The 20,656-nt window shown below is 37.0% G+C and overlaps 1 long non-coding RNA gene across 1 annotated transcript; it reads right to left on the bottom strand.

The window, feature by feature from the left end:
- Window positions 1–1,639: 1,639 nt before the first annotated feature.
- Window positions 1,640–16,722, bottom strand: LOC141928840 (uncharacterized). The gene is made up of 4 exons (XR_012624882.1): window positions 16,636–16,722; window positions 3,735–3,930; window positions 2,435–2,478; window positions 1,640–1,868 (listed from the first exon to the last, which is right to left on the bottom strand). It is a non-coding gene; the product is annotated as an uncharacterized LOC141928840 (long non-coding RNA).
- Window positions 16,723–20,656: the final 3,934 nt, after the last annotated feature.

Here is a 20,656-nt window from a genome sequence, read left to right as displayed (position 1 = left end):
GCTTGTCACGGGAATCTGAACAGAGGGATCGAGTCCTGGGCCGCGATAAACGGGACACAGAATGGAAAATGTAAAGTCCGCTCATGGAATTCTGTGCGCTAGTGTGCTGTGCCTGGCATTTCAGGTGCTCAGGAAAGTATGAGATGAATGTCAGAAACAAGAGTCGAACATTCTCCATGAGGAAAAAAAACAAATAACATCGATATTCCATACCAGCTAGGCGGTGATAGTGGAGTTAATGATCAAAAAACCTGAATCTCCACATCATTTGAAACTACAACTTCAGCTGTATAAATATGGCATCCAAAATACAGTCCTTCTTCATGACATAATGTAGTGATACTACATACGGACCAGAGAAGCCCAGGAAGTTAGACAAATCTCATTTTCATCCTTTTCACATACCTAAGAATGGTAATGGTAGCCAACATTACCAGGAGGAGGAGATCAAGATGAAAGGAAGGTTTTGGCTGAGGTTTAGAACTTGCCACTAACACACTGTGATGATACACAGAGAGCTACTAATCTAATCACAGCTAATCACTCACAGCTAATCTATTGCCCAAAGGTGAATGATGCAACAATAGCAATGGAGTTTGTTTTACTGTAGGGTGCTGAACGAACAGAATAAATGTGACAGATGTGGAGAGAAAGTGTGGAAAGAATTAAAAAGTGATATAAGGGGGCATAAAATGAAGAGGAAAGCGAGAAAGAAAAATACCACTAAAGAAGAACAGAAAGCACAGGTGTCCTCAACCAGCAAAGATAAAATCTACAAATAACAGGAAAAAAAAATTGAGGTAAATTAATTAGAGCATTGAAAATATATTTATAAAGAATTAGTATCATGCACAGCAAATAGCCTGTGGCCTGTAGGCATTATTGCTATAAGTTTATCAGATAGTAGTTACAAACGTAAAGCAAGAGCTAGCTTAAATATAAAGAAATGTAACTACTGGTAAGGGAAATACAGTAAAACAGTGAGGGGAAAAAGCAAAAAGGAAAAAATATTGTATCCTGCCACCTTTGTTATGTCATTATTTTTTGTTTGTGGAAGTAAGAATGCAACAGAAGATAACCAAATACTCCATGCTTAAGGACATTGTATTTTCCTATCTGCTCCCTGCTGCACACCAAACCTATTGTTACTAGTGTTCCTACTTTGGAACTTCCTACGTCTGTAGCACCCCAGCTTTCAATAGCGAAGATCTGATTATGTGACTTATGTGATCAGTTTGTAAGTATTTCCCTAGATTATTAAAGACAATGAAAAGAGAGCTCAGCCTGCTGATTTAGAGTATCTGTGAACAGTTGGAATGAGCTAGGTCTAACTGAACTCTAAAGATCAAGGGTGTCTGTCTAGAGGGGCACACTGCATTACAGAAAAGAGAAGTTCCTTTTTATGGGCTGCTCAGATAACATGATCAAAACTTATCTATTAGTTTGATGGCTGAACACCCCCTACTTTATCAGCAAACTTAAGTTTGCAAAGTGTTGGAGTACAGATTCTGAGTCAGTACTGTTCTATTCTGGTTTAGATAAAGTAGAAAATGAGATTAAATTATGCTGTAGAGAATCATTTTATTACCCAATAGATAATCTTCCTTGTGTTTCAACAGAGCAGTAATAAAGGGCCACCAGTCAAAAGGTCGAAAGTTTTCCAGCAGATTAATGTGTTAAGAAAAATTAAGTCTGATATTAAGTACTTTTAATGCTTTTCTAAGTGTGCTTCTGTTGTTGATAAACTCAAAACTGTCTTCAAAATGCACCAATACCAAATTCGTAATATTGCAGAGTTGTGCAATTTGCCATCTCTTACACGGGGTGGCACAATATAGCTGGAAATCTATCGAGTGTTCAAATATAGCCTAGAAAACAAGCAAACAAGAGGTCAGAGCCAACTACTAGGGAATGTTGAATAATTCTATTTTTAAACATCAGACAATTGCAAATATAAGCAGTTTCTCATATGAAACCTTTACCAAAGAGAACAGGCTTGAAGGAATAATGCTCTGTTGCTGGAATTTTGTCCTGTATATGGGAAGAATCAACTGTTACACAATTTCAGGTCTGACATAATTCACAATTAACCTTTAAATAGAAACTAGTCATCAGAAGCAACAGAATGCAAAACATTCACCTTTTTCATGGTCTCTTTCCATTTTACTTATTGAAAAAATATTTTCTAGTAATCTAAAAAAAACAAACCCAACAACTAGATTAAAAATGCTCTCCTTTCAAGTGGTTGAAGCTCAGAAATGTTGGAATTTTAAAACACTCATTTGAAAGTCTGTCTCTGTGGGGTTGGATGTAGAGACTGCATTTGTCTAGAACTCCTCCTTGCCATTTTTCCCATACAGAAAGTATGAATACTGTTTTTTTCCAACTTTATTTTGCCCTTTTTTGATGATAAGGGCTTTGGGCTGTAGTTTACCTCTGCTTTTGTAGTCCATGCACATAATTTGGCTCCTTAGACACCTGTAATACAAAATGACAAGAGCAACACATTGTAGAGTAGTAGCTTTCAGATACGTGGACAGGAAGTACATAGTTTGTAATATTTTGCCTCACTTCTGATATTCCTGTTGGGTACATCATCACATCTGTAAAGCCATTCTCCTGTAATCAGTTGTCATGCTACTGCAGCTAGCTGAGTTTCATAGTTGCATCCTCTTTGCATATCATGGGGTAAAATATTGATAAGAAAGTGACCCTCGCCGTGGTCCTTCTGTGTCCCTGTGTACCTTCTCCTGAACCTCCCGGAGCTACTTCAGATACAACCCATGATACTGTAGTGGACTAGTTCTTCTTAAGCAGACTTGCACTCCTCCTTGACGTTTTGCCTTTTTCTATCTCTGAACAACTACCTCGTTGTTAAGAAGTCAAGGTCTAAGTCAGGTCTAACTGAAGATCTTGTGTTCAGAATTCAGCTAGAGAAGTACAAAAATACAAAGAATGCACATCTTTAATACAGTCAAACCAAACCCCAGACCTTTGCCATTTCAAGGATATAGCTATTACCTACATACAAAACAGAATCTAGTCATCCCCTGTGTGTATGATTTTAATTTTTTAAATATTTTTTTCCTATCAGAGAACCCCACAGTTCATTAGGTACAAACAGCCATACCAATATGAGAGAAAGCAAGAGCCAACTTGCTAGCCATGAGAATCTTCATGTCTACATTTGGGGGAGGAGGGGGGGGAAATAATGATTATCTTGTTTACAGAAGTTATTGATGTTCTTCATTACTATTTAAATAAGATTTCTGTATCTGCAAGTGAAAGGTACTAAATACATTGCTATTAATACCATATTTGCAAACTACTATGCCCTCAAGAAAAATAGATATTAATCCTAAATTTCACTTTGGTTGACTGTGGGAATGATGTGGAAAAATAAAAGCAATAGGAGATCTCTTGTATCTGCCTCTTCCAGATAAATAACCATTAGACAATTCCAGTGTCCCAGTACAATTGCAGACAAACGTGTGGCTGTATACTATTAATTCACTTACCTTACTAGCAAGTCTTCCTATCTCAAAAAAAGGAGATGGTTACACATAAGTACAGATAACTTCTGTTTTCTGAGGTTATTTTCTGCATAGCTATTTTTGACATGGTAAAAATTCTTCTCTTACTGTGCCTTGTAAAAAATATCTGATCTTTGCCATCTGCAGTATCAGCTTAATGTCTACTGTAATGCTGTGTTAATAATAGAATTTTTATCATACCATGGTCCAAATCCAATATCAAGTGTGGATGAATCACACCAGGAAAATATTTGCGCATAATCAAAAAATCTGCAACTTTCTTCATATGAAACTGTTGAGTTCTGCATTTCTGTGTGTTCTGATGGTCAGGCTGTTATTCATACTTGCATGCAGTATGAATTCAGTGATACTTGGTTCAGCTCACTTCTTACAGTTTCTGAAAAAAACATGAAGTACCCTGTTACATGGACAGAAGATATCTTTGCTGCTTGAGCTCGAGGGGAAAACTGGGTACAATTATATATTCTTTTAATTATTCATGACTTGGGTCTGAAGTGAATGTGTATACGTTTTTCACTTATTCACTTTATAAAATTCAAAACTAAGCCCAGAAGCAGTTTTATTCTTGGCAGCATGACAAGTTTCCTTTCCTCAACGAACCAGTCAAAGGAATTGTTCCTCAGAGAGTTTGTCATCCTCATGTATCCCAGAGAGTCGGGAGGGGAGCTGGCATTCATTACACACCCCCCCCACCACACATATGCGTGTGCACTCCCTCCCTCTCCCTTTCTCCATCTCTGACTGTGACAACAAGCCCATCTCAGAGGACTGTGTTTATATCCAGCATGGGGTTTCATTTGTGTAGCTGATTTGCAGTTCATTAATCTAGAAAGCAGCGCCCAGTTCTGGTAAGGACAATGTATCCATCCATACTCTGCTTATTCTGCCTCCTATTCCTGATGCAACATACGGTTTAGAGAGAGGGAATTTGCTGTGTTTTGCGGAACAACTAGAGCAAAACCAGCTCAGGAGCCAAAGCTGATGTAAACATACATTAGGAAATTGTTTTGATCTGGCCTATCAGGCTGCTGGCAATGCACTGTGCTTCCTTGGGAGACATGCAAATTTACGGGACACAACTTGACATGATTAAGGCAATGCATACAGAAGAGGTAATTGCCCTTCGGCAAGAGAATGATGTCAAGAACCAATGATTCTTTATGTTCTTGGCAGTGCAGGTAGGATCATGAAATTAGGGGCCTCTTGCAGATTCGTTATAATTTAGGTATTGGGTTGGGTATTTTTTAAACTACGTTTTTCCAGATTATATGGTTGTATTACTGTTAGTTGTTTGTCTTGCAGGGCACCCTAAGGACAACAGTCAATCTGTAGTCTTCAAAACCAAAATCTGTATCTGCTGATATTATGATAGCTTATGATAGCTTGTTGAGTCTGGAGACAACAACAACCGAAAAAAAAAAAAAGGGGAGGGAGCTAAAATAATGCCACAGGGAGGCATCAACTTCTGCTATTCACTCACAGCAGTGGAGTTCTTCACTTTGAAATTTAATTATCAGAGACACTGACACTCCTTGTTGACAGACATGTGCTCAGAACTCATCCACATGCCTGAGTGGAGTCAGACTCATCTTGTGCCAGGGTTAATGAGAAATTACTGATCACTACCTGGGAATTTGGGGGTAAGAACGGCTGAACTTAAGGTGAAAGCCTCTATATCCTATTACTACTCCCCTGAGTCAGCCTAGCAAATAGCTAACTGTAATATCTTAATTAACCATGTGTTAGAATCAACCTTACTCTCCCTTGCAAGCTGTACACATTGCTAATTACATTAGGTAAGCACACAAGACCACAAGGGAAGCAGGCATTAGTGCTGTGGTGGTGCAGTTAGGTTTCCCACTGTACTGTATAGCAAGGCAAGTCTGGTGGCACTGGGGTGATGTTGTTGAAATAGCACCCTTTAATTTAATGCAAACATAAGGATAAGGGAAACCATACTCTTTGTATGTTGGAGAACATTATCCTTCCAACCTCCTGGACAGAACAGACACAACAGACAAAGGAGGCTGTCTTTGCATTCCTTTCCCATTAAGTTTGGCAAAGGAAGAAATGAGTCGGAAGAGCACAAAGCGTGTAGCTCTGGAAGCTGTCATCTCTCATACCTCTGCTATACAGAGAGCCTCCTACACACATGGGCTGCTGCTCTGAATGCTCCTGAGCCCGAGTGCCACACAGCCTCGCTGCGCTGGGTGCATGGTGAGAGGAAAGAGGAAGGTGTTGTATTCTGGCTGCGCACAGCTGGCATATGATTCATCAGGGACTTGTACCATCTGGTACAGATGAGAGTCTATCATGTTACACAGTGTCTTTATCAGAAATAGGGACCTGGAAGAACATCGCAAAACTATGATCAGTTTGCTGGTGCAAATTTAACTTTTGAACTACAAACCTCATATGGAGAGGCTGACCATTTCCAAAAATCACATTCTCCAGTTTGTCCAATGCGTAGTTGGTAAATATTTGATTTTCTAGGTTCTGCTGGTTAGATAAAACATTTAAAAGTGTGTAATTTCTTGTGGGTTTTTAGATCGAACAAAATAGGAGTCCCAAAGTCCTTTTTAGAGCTAAAATGCTTCAAATTTGTTTTTTCCATCCCTCTCCATCAGTACATAATTTCTTTGACTGGTACCTGTCATGTTCTTCTTTAAATTCATTTTTGGTTCTCTGTTGCTTTATGTATTAAATGTAATTTTTTGAGGTAATTCCCATCTAAGCTTTCCCTGTCAGTTTCTGGCCCTTCATCTCTAAGTTTTTATTCAGTTATAATACTTAGATTTTATCCTAGCCATTAATTTTAATTTTCAAACAGTATTTTTTGAATATTATCTAAATTAAATAATTTTTGCAATTAGTGTCAGATTAATCCCTAATGGAAGGTAGATAACAGCAGAGATGGAGTCTGTTAGATTTTGACAGATACCCTCATTGGGTTTAATGTTTTGTATAATATCTCCTTAAGTGAGCAAAGAGCTCGCCTTGATGACTTCCTTCCCTCACACCTAGGCTGCTGGCCACATAGAAATAATATCTTTGATTTTTGGGAAAAGTAGCTCTCTTTTTACATTTCTGAATTCTGAGAGGGAGTGTTGTTAACCCTGATTATATTAAAAACCATTTTTTGCCATTTTCAGGCCTTAGCTCTGGCACTTTATAGCTGATCTTTGCTGAACCTCCATGGATTGTAATATACAAAGTCTACCACAAAAAAAAAAGGGGGGTTTTAGACTCAATTTCATAGAGGTAGGTGAAAAAGAAGCCAAATGATCAGTTTAACTAGTGGAAATCAAGGAATAGTAATCTCCAGTAGGCAGACTAGTGGAGAGAAGGAGGCTGGAAGTGGCATAACAAGACCAGTCATCTCAGGATCAATTCCTTCATCAACAAGATTTGGGTCTGAACATACCTCAATGGCTTAGGACTTTGTAATTTAGACTGATTAAGATAAAAGGAAGCAAACACACTGGTACTTTTGTTAGGCTCATTTGAGTGTTTGGCTATAGACACATCTGTGCCTGAAGTGCTTCAATTTGAGGTACCTGATTCTGAGAAGACCTTCAGCTCTGACCTGTGATTGAACTCAGCTTGACTTTCTCTGATGATTAAATGCTTATTCTTGTCTGCTTAGGGTCCTCAGACACTTTAATTCTCTAAGACAATTTTTTTTTTTTTAAATAAGCAGGGACATGGGTGCAATGGTTCATTTAGTCTGTCATCATATGGAATCACTTAAAATTAAGTGATTGGTTTAAGCAAAACTTCTTTTTGTGCTTGATCTGGCCTACCTGACTTCAGTGACCATTTTGTTTAAAGTAGTAGTAGTGTCTTAAGAATTACTGTTATTCAGAAATAGATGAAGAATTTCTAAAAATTATCTCTGAATTTTGAGAAGACAAGTAAGCAGTTCTGCTGGGGTAAAATTAATTATTATTTTTTACTGGTTTTGGATGAGAATCCTTGTGTATTCTGTAAACGTGAATTGGGCTTAGTCATATTCTACTAGTCTAGCAAAATTCTCACAGAATACTAGTAGATAGAGCTGGTAAACAAAAACCAACCAAACAAAACATTAACTACTGTCATCACAAGTAAACACATCATCTTTGAGATCCTATGATTAAACACAGAGGATATGCATGGGTAAAATTAAAGAACTGAAGTCCTTAAACTAGAAGTAGTGAGACCTTCAGCAAGCAAACAAGATTTTACCTTTCTGCATGTATGCAGGGCCCCAATTTATGATGTATCTTAGCTGTTGCTGCATGGGCTGTTGAAGTTACCAAGCCTGCCTGCCCCTTTCTGGCAGATAATACCATGCAGAACAAAAAGTTGTCTGGTTTTTTTCTACTACAGTTTACAGCACAAGTTGAAAGCTGTGGCAATTTAAACAAAATTATTACATTATTAGGTTAATGAGTAAAAGCTGTCTTTGTTAGCTCTACCATGGAAGCAGACCTTGTTACCTTGTAACAGAACAAGTGGTCCTGATAACCTCTCCTCTTTTGGAGATACTGAATCAAAAAATTTGGGATGCCTTTGAAATTAAGACTGACATATGGAAAATTTGTGTGTAATTTTCAGTTCTGCTCTTTTCAGGACCTTGGCCAAAGAAGGTCACAATCCAAGGTGTAGTTCCTTTATTAGCCCAATTCATAAACTGTAAATTCTTCTGAGCAAGGATGATGTTAAGCTGTTAGTTTTGTACAGTGAGGCCTTGGCTTTATTTGGAGCTACTTAATGTTACTGTAGTAGAAATAAACAATACCAAACTATTGATTTAGGGATCATTTAAATTCAGTGTTAATGATATTTGTTCAGCTATAGTCCATGTATGAACCTCACAAATGAGGAATACTCCCAAGTCATTGAAACTCCTTCTATGAATATCCTCTGTAATATTTAAGCCTTTCAATTTACTTAATGTTGAGCTGAATGTGTGAGCTCTGCAATGATTAATGAGATGCCTGAGAATGGGGATGTCTCCCTCAAAATACTTTGCAGTGTAAAGTTTGCATTTAAATGCTTCCAGAGACCTAATTATCATTTGTGGGTATCAGTCTGTTCTCTCACATACTGTGGATCTCAAGTTCAGTAGAAATAGGGAGGATAAGGAATGGAGATACAAGCACAGCATTTTACAGCCAAGTGGTCACATATGAAATTAAATCAGTCCTATTTGTAGGCTAGAACATTGGGAAGGAGGAGAATTTTCCTGAAAACAGAACTGAAAATTCTTTGCATTACTGCTATTCACTCTATGTAAACAAAAATCAATACAGATTTAGCTAGAGGTGGATTTTGTTAGATGCATGGTCAAATAAAATGTGAAAAGCACTGTCACACAATGACAATGTTGGGGCATTGTAGGCACCATAAGAAAATAAAAAGGCAATAAGAGACATGTCTGTTGTGTCCCACAGTCTTCAGTTTATCCCCCAAGCATCCAAAGAATTGAGCAAACCAGAAAAAGCCTTCTACAATGGAGCAATCTAGAATATTGCCCTCAATTTCCAGTGCATTTACAAACTGCTATGACTAAATATGACTCATCAAGATTAAAAAAGAAAAATAATTTAGTCAGAGCTGTTGTCAAGTCACTATTTAATGTTACTTTTTGTATTTGCTGTGATAAGCACTAAAATTTGCATACTCCTTGATAAATCATTGTTTAGCAATGTCTAGAGGGTCCAGTAAATGGTTTGAAATTGCCACGATGTAATAAATGGTTATTTGATAATGAATGAAATTGTTTGAAAATACTGTTAAAATGTCAAGTTTTAACATATAGAACATTAGTCAAAAGGAGTGCAAACATGGAAACCATAGTGACACTATAAATATACCGCAACAATTGCATTTATTTGTACAGGGCAAATAGTAGGTGCTGTATACAAACCAGTATAAGTTGATATATGAAGTTAATTTCAATCTGTAAAAGTAATTGCATTGGTTTAACTTATTTAACTCTCCTTACAGTAATATTTATAGCAGAGCAAGAAAGTAAAGAAATAAATGATGATGAATAGATAAAATACATAGGAAATGGGAATTGTTTTCCAGTTTAATTACGCTGTCACATAAAATTATCACAGAAATACACTATGCCGACAAGAAGAATACATTAAAATCCCATTATGCTGTGCAGAGTTGGCTAGCTTTTGTTGCTGTTTATTCCATAAATAGCTTTTCATCTTTTCAACTACCATGAAAAGTTAAAACTCTGTAAAAAAATACAGCAGTGCAAAAAAGACATTACAGGCTGTGCCAGTTGATGGTTAGCCTGTAGCATGAAGCTGGGAAGCAAGAATGTCACACCTTTCTCTTCAAGAATAAATCTGACCACATAGTAAAACTTGAAGGAAAAAAATGCCCACTAAGAATAAGTAATTTTCTTTTTTTTTTTTCCTCAGACACAACTCTAATTGGAGAATTTTTCTGTGGCTGTAGTCTCTCTATAACATGCTCACATATTCTGGTGATGGGACACTATTTTAATTACAGTAAGAGCAGGACCAACAAGCGGGCAAAACATTACAATAACAAACCATTTGTTTTCTTCTTTCAAGCCAGATATCTGTGGTTTCAAACTGAAGTTCATCTTATCATTTGTTTTTATGATGAACAGCATTAATGTGTGTGGTATTTTTTATCCTTCTGCTTTCTATGTCTTGGTCTGAACATAAAATGACAGCCTCACCAGAAGCAGAAAGATGCATATATTTCTCTGAAGGGGACTTGATTTTTCTTCTTCTCTAATTTTTTCAGAACAGTTAAAGCTTGATTTGCTTGAAAATAGTTTTCTGCTTGGAATATAGGTAAAGAACTCTATAACGCTGCAGTTAGTGCTAACAATATGGCTGCATTATTTTTACCTCTCAATTATATCATAAATCTTGCTGTGTTTTTAAATTTGCAACTTCCAAAGCTGTGTGATTAAGTAGAATTTGGTGCTCTACTTAATTTTAAATATTACTCTTTAGGGTTCCAGTAAAAATCTGGAAAATACGGTTCTTCAGAGACATCAAATTCAGAGGAAAATTTTTAATATAAACTTCATTAATTTCAAAAATCTTATTTTTTTTAAACCTACTTTATAAATCCTTAGCATCTGATTGATGAGATTTGATCAATAAGGATAAGCAATACTGAGTAGAAAGGAAATCTCTAGCATATGAAATACCTGTGAAGAGAATACTACGTGCAAACTGAAACACTTAAAGATAAGGCAGCTTCCTGTGTAAAATGAGATTTAGGTCATCAAAGGTATTCCTAGTACTTGCATATTTGTATAAATTAAATGAATGGACTTGCTCCAAAACTTTATTCCAGCTCTTTAAATTTATGTGTATGCTGTAAGAATGATTTTTTAAAGCTGTCTATTGCTATAAAAGAATGGCTATAACTAAAGTAAGCTATCATTAGACTTCGGAAGGGATCATTTATTATACTCCAAAATGGCCTGTTATTTACAGTTCTTATTAAAAAAATTGAACGTGGAATGCATTCAAATTTCACCAAAGTTGTAATACTGTTAACTTGCCTTCTAACAGTAGCAAATGATATTTTGGCTCACAAGAATGAGCATTTCAAAGGGAGAAAAATTGAAAACATCATCTGAATGTTTATGCAAATCGGAGACAAGCACCTTAATTTTCTTCTTGTTGTTATTTTCTGATCTTAACCCACAGTACTTTCGGTGACACATGTTTTTTGGGTTTTTAAAGGGGCTTCTGATTTTAGCAATCCAAAAATTAGATAAAGCCTAAATTTTAGATATATATATATAGCATCTAAACTACAGTGAAAGCTAGTGTTAATCTTCTGTAGCCCCAGATATCCACTTCAAAGTATTTTCAGAACTGGAGACACAAAACACAACAGCCATAACTATCTCTTCTTAAAGATCTTGGGAATCAACTGCTATAACTGTTGGAGTTTAGACACTATCATTATTAAGACATATTAAAAAAATGTAAAATAAATACATCTACTCCTAAGGAACATTTCTTTTAGGTTTTGCCCTTTATAAATTGTGCCACTGTAATTTTTGCTTGGTGAGTTAGGTTTACACAAATTCAAAATGAAACTTTACCAGAATCAAATCTCATCTAGTTTCAGCAAGAACTTAACTTTAATGTGGAGGTTCTCTGTGAGATTTGCATTGTTGTGAACATTTCACATAACAGTAAAGGCAATATCCATTTAAGGCGGGGGGGGAGGAAAGCTAAGTGATATTGAGTTATTAAAAGACATCCCAGAACTGAGTGATGCCATTAATTCCTGTCTTCATCCCATTAAAGTCATTTAATATCTTTGAAATTTTATCTTTCTATGAAAGTAGTGTTCAAGCTAATAATTAACAATAATTAACATTAGAAGTAACACAGTAAAAAACACATAACAGCATTTGTTCCAAACTGTGTTGGGTTTGTGTGTATCGTGGGGTTTTGGTAGCTGGGGAGGGGGCTACAGCAGTGGCCCCTGTGAGAAGCTTCTTGAAGCTCCCCCAGCTCCAAGTCAGACCTGCCTCTGGGCAAGGCCGAGCCAATTAGTGATGGTGGCTGTGCCTCTGTGATAATATATTTAAGAAGGGGAATGTGGGAGGAGGAGTGGCAGTTCTGAGGAGGACACCTATGTGAACACTGAGGTCAGGGGTGGGGGCGGGGAGATGCTCTGGAGCAGAGACCCCCCTCAGCCCGTGGTGAGAGGGCCAGCTGTGCCCTGCAGCCCATGGGGGTCACGGGGGAGCAGATGCCGACCTGCAGCCCGTGGAGGACCCCACGCCGGAGCAGGGGCTGCGCCCAAAGAAGGCCAGGACGCTGTGGGAAGCCCCCCCTGTTGTAGTTCAGTGCTAGGAGGGCTGAAACATGTGGGAGGGACCCACGCTGGAGCATCTCAGGAAGAGTTGTATCTCGTGGAGATACTCCACTCACATTGGAGAAAGTTCATGGAGGACTGTCTGCCATGAGAAGGACACCATGTGGGAGCAGGGGAAGAATGCAGGGAATCCTGAGGAGGAAGGAGTGGCAAGACTGACCATAACCTCATTTCCTGCCCTCTGTGCCACTGAGGGGAGAGGAGGTAGAGAAACTGAGAGCAAAGCTGAGCCTGGGAAGAAGGGAAGGGTGGAAGAAGGTGTTTTTAAGATGTGATTATACTTCTCACTGTCCTACTCTGTCTGTTAAGTGTTGTTGTTGTTAGTGTTTGAATTAAATGGATGTTCTTTTTTCTTCCCCTAATGAGTCTGTCTTTTGGCCATGACCATAATGGGTGAATCACCGCTCCCTGTTCTTGTCTCGAGTTCAGAGCCTTTTGTTGTATTTTTCTCCTTCCTATTCCTGAGTGGGAAGGGGTGAGCGAGCAGCTGTGTGGTGCTCAGTTGCCCTCTGGCCTCAAACCATGACACAAACACACACTCGGTAAAAAGAGAACTTACTATGTCTATCAGATTGAGTTATTACTATTTTTCTTCATGCAGGACAATGTTTATCATCAAAACTGTGCAGAAATACACCACAATAGTGTCCTAAATTCAAAGTTGTCCTGTAGAGTCATTTGCACTTCCTTCCTCCTTAATTATGGCTTCTTGGACTTCAGTCTGTTCTCAGTGGAGTCAATAGAAACAGAACAGGAGCAGAATTCAGGCCCTTTGGCCACAGATGAGACCCTGAAAATCACTAACTTCTAGGAATAAATTGAGGTTTCGTTTGAAATTCCAGTAGTGGCAGTTTTGTGCCTCTTCAATTGAGCAAGTGTCTTGGCATAACAGAAATAATGTTTATCTTTAAAAGCATTTTCTAAGGTCTGCATTTGTCACCCTCATAAGGCATGGTATTAATGCTTCTTTCTGTCATATTTTACATGTTCATACCTTCAACAAGAGCACAGAGACCCTCTTATCTCTGAACATACTCCTCAAAACACAAAGAACTAGATAGAGGTAAAAATCTATTTATCTTGCTAGTTTTTTAACTTTCTAGAAAATTTAACTACATATGTAAAGAGTCAAAAATTTCTTACAAGAAAGGAAAAGCACTGTGAGGGTTGAGGTTTTTTTTGTTTTGAAAAATTAGGAAATTCTTAAATGACTAAGTATCACTATACCTAAAAAAAAGAAAAAAAGAAGTATCTTGTTATCTTCAGAAGTCAGATACAGAACTGAGTCTCTAAAATTGAGAAACCTGTTGTTCCTAAAACAATCCTTCCACACTATCATTGATGCAGAATATGGAATTCCTGTATATTTTTCAGCATGTACCAAAAGTTGTACTTAAATCTCCAGGGTTTTCTGTCCTGGACTTGAAATGTTTTTAGCAAACCTAGAGGAAAGTAAAAGAGCCAAGTGAGTCAGAATGTCTGTCAGTTAGTGTGTTGTAAAACTGAGGGATTTTACCACTGTTGCCCACTAATAATCTGGGACATGTGTTTGGTAAATAGGACCCAAAGGAGTTCCATATAAAGGCCTCAACTCAGTGTAATATTTAATTGAGTAATCCAGGCAGAAGCAGAAGGGCCGCTGCTGTGCTTTAATCTCACTGCCTGTGAGTACCTTGCTGAATCAAGACCAATGCAGTGACGTGATGTTGTGAAGCCTGTACAGGTTATGTCAACTGTGCGATGGCTGAGCATTTCCAGTCTTCATTTTCTGTAAAGTCTATGGCTTCCCTTTGCCACAGGCTGGCAAGGCATATTGTGCCTATAACGTTGTCTTCTGATTTGCCAGCTGTGCATTGATTAAGATACAGATGAGCCATATGCTAGTGAACTAAGCTGGTAAATGGATTTTTGGGGAAGTTCAGCTGCGAGGAGTTTTACAAGTGCCAGCTCAGATTTTCCTTTGAACTGCATTATTCATAAATATGGATTGTTCCTATAGGTCCTGTATGTGGAGAATTCGATCTGCTTTAAAGGCTCAGCAGCAGAATATGAATGTAATTATTTCCCAGCCAGATGAGTCATTTTAGTAGAGACATTTTGACTTAGTCAAAGTGCAGAAAAAATTAAATATTTCCATCCCTGTCTGCTTGAAACTTTTACCATTATATAAATACACACATGTGTGTACATTTACATAATATACATATTCAAAATATTGCAAATTTTGACAGCTTCACTAGGTCATTTTGTTTGTATAGCAAAGCAGCAAACAGATTCTGAAACAAAAGGATAATCCAATTTCATTGCTAAAATCTAAAGTGAATTTTGTGTTTCCTACTATTTGTGAATAACTACTATCTGAGAATATTAATTTATGAATATTATTGAGCAGGTGACCACTCAGTGCTTAATAGGAACTAGCAATTAGTGTATGTAAATCAACTAAGACAGCAGCATCTCAATTGCTGTTCTGCATAGAGGAATAGTTAATTTGTAGGAATACATGTTTCCAGCCCAGATTTTAAAAAGTCACGTTTTCCACTGCTGAAAACCTCAATACCTATAATATTTGTTGTGCATTTTATGATTATTCTTAATGCCCTTGCAAACATGTGTAATAAAATGCTAACAAACCATCATCCACTACTTAATTATGTTTATCTAGACGGATGAAGTTGGGGTGGGGGGGAGCCTGTGGTAAAAAATATTGTTTCCCATTTGGCAAACACAGACTGAATGTACAGCTTAATCATTCTTTGTATTACTGTAAAGAGATTTTCCTGTTAATCATACTCAGGTCCAAAGTTGATTTTTTTAAAAAAAAAAAAAGTTGTGGAATTTGGTTTCTTTTTTTGTAGTGAGGTTTTAAAGTATGTTGACTCCCAATTAAATCAACTTCCCCTCCAGTAGGGGATTTAAATGTTTGTGAGGCTTCATTGGGAACTACACAGGGAGCTTTTCTGACAGTGATGAAACACCATCTATAAGGCAAGAAAAATATCTCAGAAAATAATGTTATAGTTGCCTTCAGAACTTTGCCTATGGAAAATACCAGAATAATTCATCTTAATTAATAAAAATACCTCTATGTTTCAGCAACCAAGTGCAAGAAAAATAGAGGGCAGTTCCAGAAACCTTTATTCATGAGAGTATCCCACTAAAATCCAAAAAATCCCTTGTGTGCACAATGATGCCCATGTGATTAGACTGCAGTTTATCTCTAGTTGTGTTTTTTCAAGGCTCCATGAGATCTTTTTAACTTTAAATCTTTAAATAGTGTTTTTTTCAAAGCCAAATCTGTGGCAATCACCACAGAACCAGTAGCCTTTAAAAGCAAAATCAGCAAAATCGCTCTTCTTGCAAAGATAGCCTAGGAAGTGCTTACTAAGAGGAATCATCAACAAATCTTCATAGTATATTCTTCAGCAGTAACTGGGCAAAATTATTCATTGCATATATTAAAACCAGACACACTGAACTTGTACAGTAACCCATGAAAATATCTCCTTTTAATGCTGAAGCTTACCATCTTCATAGTCATAAGATAAATTTGTACATCAATTAGCTCTATTGGAAATTGAGAGGTTGGCAAAAGATTGTTTGGTATATCTGTCTTGGCTCTAGCCAGCTGTGATTTGGTTAACTTCTGTGTTAAGTAGATAATAAATTTCTTTCTGCTAAGTATTTAGGAGTGTATTCTATGAAGAGTTACTGAGTTCCATTCCTTCCAAAATTGGCACAAAGCCTGCCTTTGTTGCATGAACACAAAAAAAACACATCAACATTTTAAAGGGTGTCTGAATTCTGGATATGCATTAATGAAGTACTTTTCCTGATTTTTTTCCTGACATTTTCATATTTTTTCCTGATATGGGAATAAGCTATAGGTTGTTAATAACCGGTAAGAAAAATAAGAAAAAGATACTTTACTTACAAGAGTTGAAAATCTGTTCAGTAAAGATATAAGTAGAAAAAGCTTAATCCAAAAACTCATACAGAGATAGTGCTAAAATTTCATTTATCAGCCTCAGTAAAAGGCTGAATTAATCATTTTTGCATAGATTTGAACCTATACTACCAGATCATTTATGTAGACTTTGACATTTACTGCTTGACTATTTGCCTTCCATTTTCTGGGCATTGGTGTAGTTCTTGGGTAGCCTATTATGAAATGTTAAACAATTACCTGTATTAGTTGTTCTTGAAGACATCTTTGTGTTGGAAGAGATTATACTTTAATAAAAACAGCTGGAAAAGGTTTTGTTTTCTTCTTCAAAAATAATCTGTAAGAAACAAAATAGATACTTATTTCAATGGTTTTCTATAGATCATCATGTTGCAGTGAAGAATCTATAACAGCACAGAAGTAATAATCAATACTGAACAGTCACACCAATGTAGTTACAGGAAAGGGTGTGACTTGTTTTTTAATGACATTATCATGCCAGCAAAAATTTCAGCATACATGAAGGTACAGTGCTTGAAAAGGTGCTTTTAAAGACTTTAAAAGACTTATGTTTCCTTCATGGGAATTAGCTGTATCAGTGTAAAAAATGTCATACTGATCCCTATCCACATTAAGAGAACTTTTTTACTTTTCATTAAAACATTATAAAGCAGCAGGAGCTTTTTTTTACTTTTTTAAACTAGAGACATGCCCTAAATGCGACCTGCTTTTTACATCAGATTGTTTTACTGTGTTTTCTTTAAATCAGCAGGAAAAAATAGGAAGAAAAATTGTTTTAAATCTGAGAAGTGAGCTTTGAGGAGAACTGCTTGTAATACTGGATGATAGCATACATGTAATTAGGAAAAGGTAAAATAAAAACAAGATAAGGAAACATTGACATTAAGGATGCCACGTATGGACTTAAAGCTTTTGAAACTCAATACAAGGTACACTACTGCAAAACACAGAAGCAATTTCATAGCCTTAAAAGCATTGCTAAAAGATAGCCAACTTCCAGCAAGACAAAAAATATCAAAGTCATTACTGATCATATGTTCCCTTCAGACGAAAGCCTTTCCAGACACTGATCAAATATTAAACAGAAGAACAGTCAGAATTGGCCAATAGTAAGATCTGTAATAGAAAATTCAGAGACCTATAACTTAATGCTTTTTAAACCTGACCAGGAGAGGAAGAGGAGTTAAAAAACAGCAGTCCCTGACAAACTGTTCAAAAATAGTTAAAAATGGTTCTCCTTCTCTGGAGGAAGCAATTTAATATATTAAATGAGGAAAATACAAACCTTTAATACGTTAATTTGAAAAGCTGAATCTTTGTTCCCCAAGTTAAGTAGGTGTGCAGACATAGCCAACCTTATTTAAGTCATAAGAATGATAATTAGGGTCACTCTTCAGGAAAGCTCTTAATCACATGCTTACAGAAGTCGATAGCTCGAAATACCTGTCTAAGCGCTTTCCTGAAATGGACCTTACTAGATGAAAGTTAACAGACGATGATCATATGGAAAGTATCTGAATAATTTCACGCCTATTTATAGTCCAGACAAACACTATCTCTCATTTCTTACTCAGTTTTCACATGTAAAGGATTTAAGTTAACTGTGGGGTTCCTGGTAATAGTTGGAATTTTTCAGGTGATGACATTTGCATCAAAAAGCTTATGAAACGTCATTCGCTGCATGTGACGTCTTGGAAAACCTGCTTTTAAAGTGCTATACAAGCCCAGAATATTAGAGCATCTTCTCTGAATGAAAATTAGCTATTGGGAAAAAAATGAAAAATCCTCTTGTAGTGAATATAGACTAGGTAATACCATCTAAGATAAAAAAAAGCTTCTTCAACATTTCGGAGTCTCATAATAATTCTCCTGGCAGATTTAAAAGGTAAAATCTGTTATGTTTATATTGATGATATAATAATTTTCTCTTAGGATCTGGATCAGCATTTAGCGAATATAACAGCTGTACTATGAATATTATAGTCTCTGAGCTTAACTCTAAATCTTAAAAATTAAAATGCTATAGAATATAGATTAAATAATCTGTAGCATATTTTATATTTTTTAAAAATGGCTGTAGACCAGGTAAGTTGTTTTTGTTTGCATGTTACCCTGAAATATGAAGCAAATCCAGCAGTCTTGGTTTTACAAATTATTATCATCTATATACTCTAGTTATCTAGTTTGAAGAACCTCTTAATAATGTTATGGAGCAGGGGTAGAAAAAATATCAGACAGACAGGTGATTTCCCTAAAGCCAAATTTATCAGACTAGTGAGAATTTTGTTTCAATATCCTCATATCTATGAGAAAACATCTGTTCCCCATACTGATCTGATAACACTACAGTAACACCATAAATAAAATCCATCAAGAAATTTCTGAAAGAAAATGTGGTCACGCATTTATAGAATCAAACCACTGTTGTATAAGTTATCTCAATCAATGGTAAATAAAAACCCAAGCAAACAAAAGCATTTCCTTTAATAAAAATATCAGAGCCCATATAACAATTAGTTTGGGGTTTCCAAAACTGTTCAGTGTTAGCCTGACTTCTCTCCTATTGAAGTCAGTAACTGGCTCAAGGGAGAGAAAGGTGCTAGGCTAGGTGCTAGTATGGAGTTTGGACCATTCTGTCAAAAGTTTTTAGGAGGGGCATTATTCCATTAGGTAACGTCAGCTTAGTGAGACTGTACTGTTAACACACAGGCCAGCTTGAGCTCTCAGAGTGCAACTACAAACCCCAGATCCTCCAACAGGCTATTTCAAATGCCAGTGGTCCAGACGCAGATGCTGAGGTGCAGCCAGGAAGTAAGGATACCAGATGACAGTTCATGATCACTGAGTCCACAAAATTTAAAAGTATGAAGCACATTTAAAAATATTCTCCAACAGGTCAGTTTGTTCTCAATGGAGATCTGAAAGAAGGACACCAGCCAGGAGTAGTAGATCCATAATATCTGTAATATTATCTGCAGCCACATGATAGTCTCTCTTCTGACCCACAGGTCAAGACTGCTGTGAAGCTTCTGTTTAGATCAAGATGCTCACAAGAATCCAAGCTACCGAGGAAGGTAAATGTTTGATGTTCTGGATCTGATAGTGGAGTGCATGTTTTTATCATGGTTTAGGATAAGACTATCTGCACAGACCCAGAGGTTCATCAAGTGCTCTAGGTATCATTAGGTTTATCAGGTAACTCTACCTGAGTAAACCTCCTGTATTCCAGGATTATCTTCCCATAAGAAATTTTGGTGAGATGGCTAAAGCTGGATTCATTGGTTGTATTGTATAAGTCTCCTGTAGGAATTTATTGTGTGAGTGCCTTTCAGCAAATATGAAGATACAACTTGTACTCAGTTCCTGAAGAGATTCAGGAGTCCTGAAGAGATTTCTTCAGGAACTGAAGTCCTTCACACTCAAAGGTACAATTTTGCTATTTTAAGGGGCTGTGTTGGAAGAGAGAGCAGTCTGTAAGTGGAAAGCGGCAGGGAGTAAGGACCCTCCCATCCTCCTCTACTCCCTGTTTTATCTGGTTAAGAGAACAGATGATGAAAGCCGATTTAAAAAAAAACCAAAACCCAAAAAACCAAACCACCACAATCCCAGGGTGGTGCTAGGAATGGAAACTATTAGCAGCAGCATGGGCTATTGCTTCTGCTCCTTTCTCCCACCAGTAGTCAGTCAGATAACAGATTCATGATGTGTTTGAAACATGTTGCATAAAAACCAACAAATCCAGCTTCAGCCGTCATAGGAAATAAAATCAAAAGAACATTTTCTTTCCTAACCACTGTTCCTACTGGAATCCCTCTGAGAAAAAGCAGGCTAAAGTCCTCCCTAAGCTGGCAACCATGGTGCCAAGGACCCAATGATTCCTGAAATCTATTAATACATGCCCTTCCATCCCCAGACCAAGGTTAGGTGATAAATTCTGCAGACTGAGGTACTGTCATTGTCTTTTCATCCTTTTTCAGTTGCAGGAGATTTGAAAGATCTGAGATCTTGGTGGTAGGAAATGTGGATAGGTTATTAGCAGAGTTGTTTGAAGCAATTTCAAAGAATTCTGTATTGTGTTTAGAAGGCAAATAATCCAAGATATTTTTGTGCACGTGGAACCTGAAGTGCTTTCTTAATGGAATTTTAGGATATATTTCAGTGGACCCCACTGGAAATGCTTACACGTGATGGAATTCAGAGTGCAATGCCTTCTACAGCATCTGCTTGGGGGCTTAAAGCA

Source organism: Strix aluco, chromosome 12, assembly GCF_031877795.1.
Source record: "Strix aluco isolate bStrAlu1 chromosome 12, bStrAlu1.hap1, whole genome shotgun sequence".
NCBI classification, from domain to species: Eukaryota; Metazoa; Chordata; class Aves; order Strigiformes; family Strigidae; genus Strix; species Strix aluco.
Note: the sequence above shows the minus strand (reverse complement) of the source record. Positions and strands in the feature narration are given on the sequence as shown.